Source organism: Tupaia chinensis, unplaced genomic scaffold (assembly GCF_000334495.1).
Source record: "Tupaia chinensis unplaced genomic scaffold, TupChi_1.0 Scaffold000115_1, whole genome shotgun sequence".
NCBI classification, from domain to species: Eukaryota; Metazoa; Chordata; class Mammalia; order Scandentia; family Tupaiidae; genus Tupaia; species Tupaia belangeri.
The window spans coordinates 2,160,430-2,172,295 of NW_006159579.1; the positions used below are offsets into that span (position 1 = coordinate 2,160,430).

Consider the following 11,866-nt stretch of genomic DNA (forward strand, 5'->3'; position numbering starts at 1 on the left):
TGTCTGTCTCTCTCTGTCTTTCTGGCGAGCACACACGCCCTATAGCAAAAACCTCTCAAAAAAAAAAAAAAAATCTCCAAAGGAAAGAGGAAGAAATAGAGAAGAGACTGTGGCTTGACCCATGAGGAGAAGAGAAGAGAACTGAAGCTTTCCATGAGGGGTGCTTTTTCATCATCACTACACACTGCCCAGGGTATGTACTCTCTGGTACCATCAATGGATGAATGGAAAAACAAATGTGTATACATACAATGAAATATTATTTGCCTTTAAAAAGGAAGGGAAGGGGGACCAGCTGTTGGCTTAATGGCTATGTCACTGGCCTCTCATGTAGTCCACCATGGTTCGAGTCCTGGACCTGGTGGCTTAAACTCACACCAGGCGCATGTGTGTGTGTGCCCAAGATCCTGAGAGGAGAATGGAGGAGAAGGGATCGTAGTGGCCATCCCCCCAGGGGGTGATATTTCTTGCTTTCTGTCTCTTTGTCTCTTGTCTTTTTGGCATGTGCACACGCCCTATAACAATAACCTCTCCAAAACAAAAGGAAGGGAAGGGACCACCAGATGGCATAGTGGTTACATGGCTGGACTCCCATGTAGTCGACTGCGATTCGAGTCCTAGACCCAATGGCTTGAAACACACCAGGCACGTGTGCATGCATGCCCAAATCCCAAGAAGAGACTGGAGGAGGGACTGTGGCATGGGCATCCCCCTGTGGGGTGGGGTGGTGGGGTGATTTCTTGCTTTCTGTTCATCTCTTTGGCAAGAACACATGCCCTAAAGCAAAAATCTCTCCTTTAAAAAAATAATAAAATAAAAAGGATGGGAATCCTGGCCTGCTACGACATGAATAAACTTTGAAGACAGTAGGTTAAGTGAAGTAAGTTAGCCACAAAAGGACAAATATCATGTAATTCCTTTTATGTGAGGTTCCTAGAGTAGTCAAATTCATAATGGTGCAAAGTAGAATAGTGGGCAGCAAGGGCTGGAGGGAGCAGAGAATAGTGAGTGAGTTTTTAATGGGTACTGAGTATCAATTGGGAAAGATGAAAACGTTCTAGAGAGAGATGGTGTGGATGGTTGTATAACACTGTAAATGTATTGAATACCACTGAACCACACATTTAAACATGGTTAAGATTTTAAAAATTTATGCGATGCATATTTTACTCCCTGCTCTCCCACACACGCAGATTTTAGAACCCGAGTCACTATCCTCATTTTTCCATCTTATTATGTACATCTTTAAACTGAAGAACACGGGTTTTCTTGGGATCTGCAGGGACACAAAGAGTTGAGACGGGACCCACTTGGGCATATCCATATTCCATAGTAGAAAATAGCTAGAACATAGACAACATAATACTTGTTGCCCACAGGAAGATAGCAGAGAGGAAAAACAGGTCATGTGGGACCAGCAGTTGGTGTAATGGCTATGTCGCTGGACTCCCATGTAGTGGACCATGGTTCGAGTCCCAGACACAGTGGTTTAAACCCATGCCAGGTGCTTGTGCACGTATGCCCAAGATCCCAAGAGGAGGATGAAGGAGAAGGGATTGCGGTGTGGCCATCCTCCCTGGGGGATGATTTCTCACTTTCTGTTGCTCTGTTTCTCTCTGTCTTTCTGGTGAGCGCATGCACCCTATAGCAAAAACCTCTCAAAAAAAAAAAAAAAAAAGGAAAAAAAAACCAGGCCATAAATAGTAGATAAATAATGAAATAGTACAATGTTTGTAAGATGATGCTTTAAAACAAAAACAAGTTCAGATTCTAGTTCTGCTGTGTCTTAGCTGTGTGATCTTGGGAAAACAAAACTTCCTTGCTACACAGATGAGAAAATTGGGATCCAAAGGAGAGAAATGACTTGTTCTAAATACTTTCTGCTTTATGTTGTTCATTTTTAAATAATTATTTTATTTAACTTTATTATTATTGTTTTTCAATTTGACTAGGGAGAGACAGAGATAGAGGAAAAGTGAGAAAGCAAGTCACCAGGTGTGGGACTTAAACCATGGGCGGCTACATGGGAGTCCAGTGCCTTTAACCACCACATGTAGGCTTAAGCTTTGCAGTGATAAGACTGATAGTGAAAACAGTACTTGAATTATGTCTTTAAGGAAACAGAGGAAGAAAAGAAAGAACAAAACCACCTAGAGAGTGTCAACATTCTACTGTCTGCAGAGTTTGTTACAACAGTGCCAAATGACAAAATTACTACATTTAGAAGGCAAATTGTGCCTTGCTGGAGATCACTTCTGAGTGGGCACCGTTCACTTGGCAGGCATTGGCATTTGTAAATTCATTGTGATAAATTACCAGTAGATGGCACCAAAGTGCCTTGTTATTACAAAATCTGCTGTTAAAACAATTTTCAGACAAATGAAAAACACCTTGAGAACCGGTCACTTTTACCTTGTTTAAAGACCTAATATGCACAAGCATTGACTTGCACTTCAGGAAAAAAGGATTAAAAACTAGAAGAAATAGAACAATAGCTATATAATTGAGAAAACTTGATGAGTACCAAAAATGACTGAAAAAAAAAAAAAAAAGGAAAATAGTCTTAGGATTTTAAAACTTTTTTCAAAAATATTCTAAAGGAGTGTTCGCAGCGGCCGCCGCTCTGCTGTCGCCCTCCATCGCCAGCGCCACCTCTATCTCGCTGAGCTCCAGCCGAAGAAACCGGATAAGTGAGGAGATCTCTATACCATGACTGGTACAAAGCAAGCAGCCAGCAAATCCACCTGACGGTAAGGCACCCAGGAAGCAATTGACTACAAAAGGAGCTCGCAAGAGTGCGCCCTCTACTGAGAGTGAAGAAACCTCATCCTTATAGGCCCGGTACTGTGGCACTCCGTGAAATTAGACGTTATTCTATACGTTGGAGGATGAGGATGTCATTTCAGATTGTGAAGAAGTGAAACTTTCCCTTTCCCCATCAGTGTGGCTCTCTACGGCGGCTTTCTCAATGACCAACACTTAGATTCGGGAGTCACTGGATCAGCATTCAGGGGAGGGAGATGGCACCCACACTGGAACGTCACTTGTCTTATCTTGGTGTCACCCTGTATGTTGAACTGTATAAAAGACTTGGTAGGATGTCAGCTCTGTCCAAAAAAAAAAAAAAAAAAAAAGTCCACTGAACTGATTCCTTCCCAGCATCTGGTGTGAGAAATTGCTCAGGACTTCAAAACAGATATGTGCTTCCAGCTCTTCGTGCTTTGCAGGAAGCAAGTGAGGCCCATTTGGTTAACCTTTTTGAAGATATCAACCTGTGTGCTATCCACGCCAAGCATGTAACAATTATGCCAAAAAACAGCCAGCCAGCATGCCACATACCTGGAGAATATGCTTAAAGAATTCACTATGATGGGAAACATGTCATTAATTTTTTTTTCTCTTCCTCTTCTTCCTGTTATTGGTAGTTCTGAATGTTAGATATTTTTTTCCCATGGAGTCAAGAAGTACCTAAGTATATGATTGTGAGTGAAAAATAGGGGACAGATGAGGTGTTGGCAGTTTTTCCATTTTCATTTGAGTGTGGATTTTTAATATAAATGTGGGGATATAAAGCATTGAGGTAAGTCAAAATGTTTCGGTGAACAAGTTTCAGCAGTTCAACTTTATAACAATTATAAATAAACCTGTTGGATTTTTCTGGACAATGCCAGCATTTGGATTTTGTTCGTTTTTTTTTGGAGAGGTTTTTGCTATAGGGCGTGTGTGCTCACCAGAAAGACAGAGAGAGACAGAGAGACAGAAAGCAAGAAATCACCCCCCAGGGGGGATTGCCACGCTGCAATCCCTTCTCCATTCTCCTCTTGGGAATCTTGGGCACGCACACACATGCGCCCAGTATGAGTTTAAGCCACCGGGTCCGGGACTTGAACCACGGTCAGCTACATGGGAGTTCAGCGACATAGCCATTACGCTAACTGCTGGCCCCAGCATTTGGATTTTTAAAAAACAAATTAAAAAAAATAATAATTAGGATTCAAACTGCGACCAGCCACGTGGAAGTCCAGTACCCTTAACTACCATGCCACCTGCCGGCCCCCAAACAAGTAAATTTCTTATTGACAGCAACTAAATGGTGCTTGTAGCATTTTTATAATATAGTAGATTACATCCATTTACTATACTTTTCTAACTGAGTTGTCCTACATGCAAGTACATGTTGTTAATGTCTATCTTCTGTGCTGTTCCTGCAAGCTTGCTATTAAAATACATTAAACTAAAAAAAAAAAAAATTCTAAAGGGTCAGCTCCATAGCACAACAGTAATGTGCTCCAGAAAGGCTAGAGCCCATAAGGCAATAGCAGTTTGAATCTCCGTCCTGGTCAGCCTACAGACATGCTGGTCATGTGTGCAGATGCCCAGAATTTGATGAGCTGGAGGACTGGAATCACGGTGTGACCCTATGATAATGTTCATATCTCTATCTCATACACACATGTGCACACAAACACACTCTTATGTGCATGTGCACATGAACATGCTCTATCATGAATAAAGAAAACATTTCTAAAACCTTAAAACTTTGTTTTTGAGGGGTTTCTGCTATAGGGCACGTGCACTCACCAGAAAGACAGAGAGAGACAGAGACAGAAAGCGAGAAGTCACCCCCTCCCCAGGGGGGGATGGCCACGTCACAATCCCTTCTCCTCCATTCTCCCCTCAGGATCTTGGGCATGCATGTACACGTGCCCGGCATGAATTTAAGCCACCAGGTCCAGGACTTGAACAATGGTTGACTACATGGGAGTCCAGCGACATAGTCATTATGCCACTTGCTGGTCCCAAAACCTTAAAACTTTTTATTAGAGGATACTGTAAATACATAAAAATATGTAAGTAGTATGTATAAAACTTGATACATTTTCACAAAGTGAACACACATATTTAACCAGCACCCAAATCAAGAAAGAATATTATCAACTTCACAAGACTCCTTTGCACCCTACACCCCCCATAGATAAACAGTATTTTGACTTTAAAATTGTTTTTGCTATAATAAACAGTATTTTGACTTCATCTCTTTTTTTAATTTGCTATAGAGTGCATGGGCTTACCAGAGAAAAAGAGAAGAAAAGTGAGAAAACACGCCCCAGGGGAAACGCTGTGCTACAATCCCTTCTCCTCCAGGGACTTTGGGCATGCGTGTGCATGTGCTTGTGTATCTTTCAAGTCGTTGGCTCCAGGATTTGAACTGCTCAGCCTGTCAGGTGGGATCCAGCTGCCTTAATCACCATGCCATCAGCTCCCCAGTATTCAGATGTCTAACTTCATAGATAAGACTCTTTAGGAGTTAAACTTTACATAAATGGATTCATACAGAATATATTCTTTTGAAACTAGTTTCCTATGCTCAATTTTATGTTTTTCAGATTTACTTATATTGTTGAATATACCATGATTTATCCATTCTATTGCTAATGAGCATTTAGATTTCCATTTCAGGGCTCTTTTTCTAGAGAGATTTTTGCTATAGGGCATGTGTTCTCGCTGGGGAGATAGAGAGAGACAGAGAAACAGAAAGCAAGGAATTACCCCCCAGAAAGTGAGGGATGGCCATACCACAATCCCTTCTCCTCTATTCTCCTCTTGGGATTTTGGACATGCATGCACGAGTGCCCGGCGTGACTTTCAAGCTGCTGGGTCTGGGAGTTGAACTGCAGTTAACCATGTGGGAGTCCAATGATGTAACCATTATGCCATCTGCTAGTCCCAGGACTATTTTTTAAAAAACTATCTATTTGTTGTTATTTTCAAGCCACCTGTTCTGGGTTTTGAATCATGGTTTGCCATGTGGGAATCCAGCATCTTAATCACCACACAACCTGCTGGCCCTCAGGGCTGTTTTAATTGTACTACAATGAACATTCTTGCACAACAAACGGTCATGTCTTTGATTGAACATGTGTACAATTTTCTGCTAGATATATTCCTAGAACTGCTGGGTCATATTTTGCATGTGCATATCTAAAGGATATTGTCACATCCCATGTCTTTTTATTTATTTATTTATTTTGGCTTTCGGGTGCCTGTGCTCACCTGAGAGAGAGACAGAAGCAGTGAGAGGGAAAGTGAGAAATCACAACCCTGGGGGGATGGCCATGCTGCAACCCGTCTCCCCCACTCTCCTTCCGGGATCTTGGTCATGCGTGCACAGGCTCCTGGCATTCAAGCCACCAGGTCTGAGACTCAGATTGCAGTTGGCCCTGTGGGAATCCAGCACCTTAACCACTACACAACCTGCTGGCCCTCAGGGCTATTTTAATTGTACTACAGTGAACATTCTTGTACAATGAACCCCTGAGGGGAGTGTGATTTCTCACTTTCTGTCTCTCTGTCTCTCCGGCAGGTGCATGCAGGCTATAGTAAAAATCGCTCCTAAAAAAAATTTTTTTTTGGAGAGGTTTTTGCCATAGGGCGCATGCGCTTGCCAGAAAGACAGAGAGAGACAGAGAGACAGAAAGAGAGAAATCCCCCCCGGGGGGATGGCCACACTGCAATCCCTTCTCCTCCATTCTCCTCTTGGGATCTTGGGCATGCATGCACATGCACCCAGCGTGAGTTTAAGTCACCAGGTCCAGGACTCAAACCGCAGTCAACTACGTAGGAGTCCAGCAACACAGCCATTACGCTAACTGCTGGTCCCACCTAAAATTTTTTTTGAGATATAATACATATGCCATACAATTTAGTCATTTCAAGTGTATACTTCATGCATTTTTGTATAATCACAGATAGGTGCAACCATCACCACAGTCAAGTTAAAATTTTCTTCACCTCAATAAGAAAGCCTATACCCCATACATATCACTCTCCCCTGCCACCGCCATTCCCGTATCACTAAGGAACCACTAAATTATTTTCTATCTATAGATTTGCCTGTTTCAGATATATGTGTGTGTGTGTGTGTGTGTGTGTGTGTGTGTATGGAATCATACAATATATGATAGGTCATCTTTTGTGTTTGCCTTCTTTCACTTAACATAATGTTTTCATCTATGCTGCAGCATTTTTTAAAGGCTATTTTTATTCATGTGCATGAAAGAGAGAATACGACAGCAAAAGAGAGAGAACCTCCCTCCTCCCTCAGTGGAGCCTGGTCATGTTGTCATCCTTTTCCTCCAATTTTCCATAGGCACATGTGAATGAGCCTACCATGGAGCTAATGGGTCAAACCTTGGTCGGCCATGTGGGATCTGGCTTCTACACAGCACCTAATTGCTGGACCAGCCCTGTAACTTGTTTTTTTTTTAAGTTTTTATTTAATTTTATTCATTCATTTATTTTAATTTGAACAGAGAGACACAGAGAGAGAGGGAAAGTGAGAAAGCAAGTCACCAGGTCCAGGACTTGAACCATGGTCAGCCATGTGGGAGTGTCCAGCGCCTTAGCCACTACACCTCCTGCTGGTCCCTGTAGCTTCGTTTTTATAGATACCCTTATCAAGTTGAGGAACTTCCCCTCCATTCCTAGTTTGTTGAGTAGGTTTCTTTTTTTTTTTTTAATCATGAAGGATATTGGATTTTGTGAAACTTTTTTCCTACATTCATGTGGTTTTGTTTCTTGTTGTACTGAAATGATAGAGTGCAAGAATTGCTCTTTGGATGTTAAGCCAAACTTGCATTCCTGGAATATATCTCACTTAATCAATGTGTAATTCTTTTTCTATATTTTCAGTTTCAATTTGCTAATATATTTTTTGGGGAATTTTCGCATCCATGTTCATAAAAGGGCATGCATTTATCATTATCTTTTATTATGATATCTGTCTGGTTTTGTCTCTAGGGTAAAACTGGCCTCATAGAATGTAATATAAAGTGTTTCCTCCTCTTCTGTTTTTTTGGAAGTGTTTGTAAAGAATTGGTATGCTCCTTTAACTGTTTTATAGAATTCACAGTGAAGCCATTTCAGGCCTGGGCTTTTCTTTGTAAGTGGTTTGTTTATTAGTATATATTATTAACACAAAATTTTTACCTGTTATATGTATATTTAGATTGCTTAATTCTTCTTGGACCAATTTTGATTTGTGTCTTTCTAAAAATTTTCCATTTTATCTAAATTGTCTGATTTTTAATATACAGGTACTCAGAGCTGGTGCTGTAGCACAGTGGTTAAGCCTGTGTAGATGAAGCTGTATTCCATATGGCTGACCATGGTTCAAATCCTGGCCCTCGCAGCTTACACATTGGGTGTATGAGTGTGCTCAGGAGCTTGATGGGATAGGGAATTGGAGGAAAAAAGAATGCAGTGTGACCAGGCCCTATTGAGGGATGCTTTCTCTCTTTCTTTCTCTTGTGAGCATACACACACAGTCTGACATAATAAACGAAAATAATTTTTAATACAATGATTCATAGTATTGTTAAAAGCTTATTTCTTTATATATTGCTTCCATGAGTAAGAGACAGACACAAGGAAAGAGAGAGAGAGACAAATAGCATCCCCAACCGTATATCGATGTAATCCACTCCCAGCCTTGAGCCACCTCCATGCTTGCTGTACTCTGGCAGGTCCCCACACCTGAACCAAGATATTTCCTAAGAGGGATTACCTCAGAGAGTATCTCATTTTACTAATGAGCCACTTTCTGGTCCCTGGAAATGTTTTTTTAATTGGATTGTTCAATTCATTCATATTTAATATTTCTAAAGTGTATTTTATTCATGACAGCACTTATGAGTGCATGCAAAAGAGAGACAAAGAGACATCCTCAATGGGGTCTTTCACGCCATAATTCCCTTCCCCAAGCCCTCTAGCCTGGGTGCCCAGGCATGTGCCCTGTGTGTTCAAGGTCAACCTGGATCTAACCCATGGCTTCCAGCATGGCAGTTCAGCACTACTGCCTGTGTCACTGAGGCTGAACCCATATTTAATGCTATCATTGAATTCTTGTGTGTGTGTTTTATTTTATTTTATTTAAATTTGACCAGAAAGGGACAGAGTGAGAGAGTTAGAGAGATAGAAGGTGAGAAAGCAAATGCTACCAGGTCCAGGACTTGAACCGTGGTCGGCCATGTGGGAGTCCAGTGCCCTTAACCACCACGTCACCTGCTGGCCTCCTTACGTGATTTTTTTTTTTTTTTTAGGGGGAAGATTTTTCTACAAGGGGCGGCCAGGAAGACAGAGACAGAGAGACAGAAAGCGAGAAATCACCCCCCAGGGGGGATGGCCATGCCACAATCCCTTCTCCTCCATTCTCCTCTCAGAATCTTGGGCATGCACGTACACATGCCCAGCATGAGTTTAAGCCACTGAGTCCACAACTGAAACCGTGGTCAACTACATGGGAGTCCAGTGACATAGCCATTACGCCAACTGCTGGTCCCCCTTGTGTTTTGGTGACGTGACTGACAAATTATTTTCCTCCTATTATACAACAGAAAGTATCTCTTGTATTTCTTTCATTACTAGCAGATTTGCATGAAGCCAGTAACTTTGACTAATGTCAGTAATAATCGTTTTAAAAGCTCACTAATATTAACAAAGATGGTGAAGGAAATACCAAAAGTGTCGAAGTTAAGAAACATGGGCAAGAAAGTGGCGTAAGGGGGAACCAGCAGTTAGCGTAATGGCTATGTCGCTGGACTCCCACGTAGTCGACCACGGTTTGAGTACCAGACCCAGTGGCTTAAAACTCACGCTGAGCGCGTGTGCGTACGTGCCTGAGATCCCGAGAGGAGAATGAAGGAGAAGGGATTGCGGCGTGACCATTCCCCCTGGGGGGTGATTTCTCGCTTCCTGTCTCTATGTCTCTCTCTGTCTGGCAAGCACACGTGCCCTATAGCAAAAGAAAAAAAAAAAACCTCTCAAAAAAAAAAAAAAGTGGCGTAAGTAAGGCACTGGACTCCCACATGGCTGACTACATTTCAAGTCTTGGACCTGAAGGCTTGCTTTCTCTCTCTGTCTCTCTGGTGAGCATATGAGCCCTGTAGTAAACTAAAAATAATAATGATTAATTTTTTTAAAAAGTAATTATGTCTTTCAGGTTTTTAAGGTCTGAGAGATTGTCATGAAGACTCTTTAAATTTCCCAGCTTTGTATCTCTTCATTCCATAGTAATCAAAAGCTAGATCCTTGATATGAGGTGAACTTTACATTTTTTATGATATTTCAAGATAATAAAATCTAAATAAACTGATTACAAATAAAAGACCCAGAAAAGCAAGCATTCAACAGTGTCATACTGTTGTCTGTTTCCTTAGTTCCTTAATGTCTGACTCCCCTTATAAAGTGCAAACACATAAAAAATAGTCTGTTTGATGTTTCTCACCGGTCTGAGTAAGACAGGGGCATAAATACTTTTTCCCCTAAAGGAAGATTATTTCAGTTGAAATATGCCATTGAGGCTATCAAGCTTGGTTCTACAGCCATTGGGATCCAGACCTCAGAGGGTGTGTGCCTAGCTGTGGAGAAGAGAATTATCTCCCCACTCATGGAACCCAGCAGCATTGAGAAAATTGTAGAGATTGATGCTCACATAGAACCATTGGTTCACCTACAATGAGACAATGACAGTGGAGAATGTGACCCAGGCTGTGTCCAACCTGGCTCTACAGTTTGGAGAAGAAGATGCAGATCCAGGTGCCATGTCTCATCCCTTTGGAGTAGCACTGTTATTTGGAGGCGTTGATGAGAAAGGACCCCAGCTGTTTCATATGGACCCATCTGGGACCTTCGTACAGTGTGATGCTTGAGCAATTGACTCTGCTTCAGAGGGTGCCCAGAGCTCTTTGCAAGAAGTTTACCATAAGTCTATGATACTGAAAGAAGCCATCAAGTCTTCGCTCATCATTCTCAAACAAGTAATGGAGGAGAAGCTGAATGCAACTAATATAGAGCTAGCCACAGTGCAGCCTGGCCAGAATTTCCACATGTTTACAAAAGAAGAACTTGAAGAGGTTATCAAGGATATTTAACAAAGTGATCTTCAGTATATCTTTTGGGACAAATTCAGTTCTCCCTAATGGCCCTTAAATTTTATTTCCAGCTCCTATTTCTTGGGAAACCTCCAGTGTATGTGCATTTTTTATGATGTCTATACATAAAGGCAGTTCTGAAATCAAGAAAATTTAAAAATATTTAATAGACAACAACAAAAAAATAGTCTGTTTATGTTGGGGCCAGCAGGTTAAGACATTGGACACTCCGACATGGCCAACTACGGTTTGAGTCCTAACCTGGTGGCTTGCTTTCTCACTTTCTCTCTCTCTCTGGTCAAATTAAGATGGATGAATGAATAAATAAAATTAAATAAATAATTTTAAAAGATAGTCTGTTTGTCTCAGTGCTGAATTTTAGGTGCCTAATAAAGTGAATGGGATATATGGATGGATGCATGCATGACACTATAAAAGGTACTTAATGTCTAATATATACTATATGAAGTAAATTTTATAACAAATCGTTCACTTAGTACATGTAGAATTGGTTAAGAGCACAGATTCTGAGGGTAGACATCCCATAACAGAACCCCAATTCTTCCATTTAATAGATTGGAAACCTTAGACAAGCCCCTTAACCTTTTTTTTTTACTGTTTCTCATCTGTAAAGTGGGAATAATACTAGTACTTACCTCAGAAGGTATGTAATTAAGATTAAATGAGATTATTCACATAAAGTTCTTAGTTTAAAATCTGGCACACATTAAGTGTGTACTGGGATAGGGTGAATGCAGATCTTTTCCATTCCCACTCCTAATCCAGGTAAATACAAATCAAGCCAGAGCCATGGTTAAGCAATATTCTTTCTTTAATTCCCCTTTGCAAATGGAAGCCCCTGAGCTGGTCCCCACCCCCACCCCTACCCCACGCCGTGGGGACCCCAGATGCAAGGCCCCCACCTCAACCTGGTG

General features: G+C 41.4%; 1 pseudogene; it reads left to right on the top strand.

Annotated features, from left to right (window-relative positions):
- The window catches only part of LOC102480926 (uncharacterized), a 14,504-nt pseudogene extending 3,534 nt beyond the window's left edge, over positions 1-10,970 (top strand).
- Positions 10,971-11,866: the final 896 nt, after the last annotated feature.